Raw genomic sequence first — 3,980 nt, forward strand, 5'->3', positions numbered from 1 at the left:
ACGGTCTAAGAGGCGGCGCAGCTGTCTGAAGATTTCCCAGTCAGAGGTAGCACCCGTACTTCTGGCTTTATCATAGGCTTTACGCTTACGTCTCATGATGCGTTTGTGCGACTGCTTGAACCAAGGAAGACTGCTGTTGGTACTTGTCATCTTAGTGGGTATGTGTCTTTCCATTGCAGTTGTTAGTGCGTGTTTGAATCCCATCCAGAGTGTGTCTGTAGACTGGGCGGAATAAACTTCTTTGGAGATGGAGTCGGCATATTCATTAATGTCCTCTTTGATTTTATCAAAGTTTCCCTTCTTGAACAAGAATATCTTCCTACGTGGTTTCCTGATTCTTTTGGAAGAAGTAAGAATCTCCACAGACACGATATCGTGGTCGGATATACCAGGCAGGATGTTGACATTCTGGACGAGTGAGGGAATGTTTGTGAAGACCAGATCTAAAATGTACCTGTATGTCGTGCCAATGCTTGCGCGCGCGTCGCCGAATAACAAAACGAACTACTAATTTAAATTTTCCTACGGTGCGTCTTAAGAAGCACCGTTGGAAAGGCCTTCTTTCGTTGATTACTTCAAAATGATAGCTTGCTAGAAAGATTAAATTCACAGGGAGTTTAATCCTCTTACTATCTTTCAACCAAGTATGTTTTTCAACAATAATACGCCAGTTACTTTTTCGTATGGCTGCAAATGATGGACTATAGCTTTAAGTTATCGCCATAGCGTATCATCATTATCTGGGAAGCAAATGTAACCGTGAAAAATGACACACTTGGGGGAACTCGCACAAACTAAGACTCTATTTGGATTAACTAACAAAACTAAACTAAACTCAGGATCTTTGAAGGGAAAAGTCGCGAGGAAATTGAATTAATAGAGACCAGAGACGAATTCTAGATTTCGAACAAAGAAAGGACCAAAAAGAATTTATTCACAAGAACCTTAAACCAAAAACCAGAAACTAAAAGCAAAGAATAAAACCTAAAAACCAAAGACTAAAACCAAAAAACCAACACAGTGTGAATAGTGGATCTTTCAAAGAACACTCAAGCAGGAATAAAATCTGTAAACAAGAAAATGCAAAAAGAGAAAACATATAAGGAAATGATCTAATGAATATTCATGATGCAATAAACAAGTTCTAAGATACAAAGGAAGTGGGAGACACTAATCCCCAAAGTGAAGGATTAGCAAGTAATAAAACAAGTCCAGTGGCACCATCCTATACACAGGCCATGTGAGTTAAATGAGAACAAAGAAATTGCAATGAAAAGCTAAAGTACATGGTGAAGAATTTAAGAAAATCTCTTAATCTAATACTAAGAAAATGTACAAGGAAAACATGAAAATCTAGAATGCAAATGAACTTTCAACCTTTCTTAGTAATAAAACAAGGTCAAAAAAATCTATCCTTAAGTAAAACCAAGGTTAATGAAAATAAACAGAACTAAGAAACTTTTTTCAAAAGAACTTAAAAGAGACCGGTTTCATTGAAAAGACTAAAGCTTCCTTATTACAGTAGGAACAAATCAATCATCATGAAAAGAAGTAAAAAACACTAGTGTCTTAAGTAAAATAATACATGGAAACAAAATGAAATAAAAAGTTGTAAAAGAAAACTTCAAACTGGAGCTTCCTCAAAGATCTAAACTGACCAGAGTCAATTCAAAGCTAACAAACTTTCAAAAGAAAACTGAACTATATTTCTAATAATAATTATACATGATAAATGAAAAGTAGACCATACAAAAGAAAAATCACCAAATGACTCGAGCAGACAGAGCTCAAACAGGACACACCACTCCAGTTAGGAGGAACATAAGATACCAGTATACTATGAAGTTGTCTCTGTTGGTCTGCTAGTCGAACTGAAGTATGGCTTGACCATGTGGCAGCTTTTATAGGGGGAACATGTGGGCTTAAGTAAACAAACAGGGGGAAACACTACCAACAAAGGGGGGGGGGAGATCTTAAGTGAAACTGAAATGGTCTTCTTTTCTAAGGGAAGCTACTCCTATTCAATACACTATACATTACATACATGAAAAATATACAAGATAAATTTGGCCCTGCCACACAAACATTTTGGTTTGCATATACTCTTAACCTTTTTTGGCTTTACTGGCATTAAAACCGTTCATAATCATCGCCATCTTTATGTTGCACCGTGAGGTCGTCGTCATTGTCTTCATATTTAAGGCGATATCTCCCATACACAATTTCGGGTACATTCTTTTATAAATTTCAGGGATTATTAATGAAACCCTATAAAACCCAAATCCACTTGATGCCATTTTCCCCCTACCCCAGAGGACTGTTTTCCGGGTATTGATTTTGAGCCGAAACGACTTACAAGTGAATACTCATTTTCCCTGACCTTTTTATGGGCGGGGAGTCCATTTGGAAATGTTAGCAAAATAAACCGAAAGGAGAGTCATTTATCAAGACTTCTTGCTGCAGATGAAAAATTCGAATTAGAATTACATGTTGAAGCACAATTTTGGACAAACTCTTTAGGGAGCGGGTGCACATTTCATAATTCGGGGGTGGAAAAAGTACAATTTGGTTCTATAAAATTAGAAAACAGAGCTTGAACGTCACTCTATTCTTTGAAGTAAATCCGGCATATCAGTGGGGAAACATTTGGGTGGATTAAAAAAATATTCACATAATTAAGAGAGGGAACAAAAGAAAACAAAAAATGAGTAATTATGGTGTAACAATACAATCTGAATGTCGGTTCAGTTGTCAAAGGATCATTTAGCAATTTGAGATACATTTACAGATGTATATAGTAATGTAATCTTTTATTTCGCTGATTTTGGATCATAAATTGAGCCTTTTATAGGAAAACACTTGTTTCCTACAACATTCGGAAATTTTAGTTTTGCCACTTTTGCGCCTAAAAACAAATGACAAGCTAAAATTTCACAGAAACAATAAAGAAATTTTGTTTTCTGTTCGTATGCAAGATGTTCCCCCTTTTTGTGAAAACAATTGTGACACTCCCCCAAAGGGCAACCCAAAAAAAGTTTATGATTTAACTTGTAAGCATTCTGTCCACCCGTACCCCCATTCACTATAATGAATGGGAAAAACCGCACCAAGATTACTTCTTACATCTATTTTTTCTGTTAATACCATTTGCCCCCACTTATATAAAATGTGGTTCACTTCAGTCACTCTCAAACCTATTTACAAATGCAGTTTCATCTATATAGGGTAATATTCAGGGGCGGATCCAGGAATTTTTGCAGGGGGGGAGGGTTCACCAGCAAAAAAATCTCAAATATAGACAGTTTTTTTCAATGAAATCAATTGGGGGAGGGGGGGACTCGTACCGTACTTCCAATGGGGGCGCTATTCAAATCCAACGATTATTAACACTACATTGCAGAATACTGCACAAATATCCCCTAACCAAGCTGCCTCTGTCCGTATTTTGTGCACAGGCGCACATTATTAACAGTATAATTGTGTTGGGTGTCAGAGCGGGGGGACTGGGGGGGGGGTCGCATAACTATCAATTGATTTACATGAATCGCAAAACATGAGTCGCAAAATTTTGACACTTGTTTTTTTCCACCAGCAAGCTAGGTATTCCGTGCTGTCACGTGAGCGGTTCGCTCGTACCCCCGCCCTGCAAACAGGACGTTGGGATATGCTGATGAATTCACGCTCTGATTGGATAGATTTTGCGCGACCTGTGACCTGCAAGTTTGTAAATCATTGTACATGTAGTAACTAAATCATACGTTTTAACACAATTAAAATGGACTTATTGATCATATCTATTTTGTACACTGTTTAAATGTCAAATGTACATCTGACACAGTGGAGCTGGGGCTGCCCAGATTGATTGCATTTTCTATGCCCTGATAGATGAAATAATAATAGAAATATACTTGAGCCTTTTCTCACGTTTCAAGTAAATTTGCAATTGTTATCACATTCATTATTGTTTTAACAGTATGTGT

General features: G+C 37.2%; 1 long non-coding RNA gene across 1 annotated transcript; it reads right to left on the reverse strand.

Annotated features, from left to right (window-relative positions):
• Nucleotides 1-894: 894 nt before the first annotated feature.
• On the reverse strand, nt 895-1,854 carry LOC119744486. The gene is made up of 2 exons (XR_005273570.1): nt 1,765-1,854; nt 895-1,066 (listed from the first exon to the last, which is right to left on the reverse strand). It is a non-coding gene; the product is annotated as an uncharacterized LOC119744486 (long non-coding RNA).
• Nucleotides 1,855-3,980: the final 2,126 nt, after the last annotated feature.

This window comes from Patiria miniata, unplaced genomic scaffold (assembly GCF_015706575.1).
Source record: "Patiria miniata isolate m_02_andy unplaced genomic scaffold, ASM1570657v1 HiC_scaffold_7, whole genome shotgun sequence".
In the NCBI taxonomy this organism is placed as follows: Eukaryota; Metazoa; Echinodermata; class Asteroidea; order Valvatida; family Asterinidae; genus Patiria; species Patiria miniata.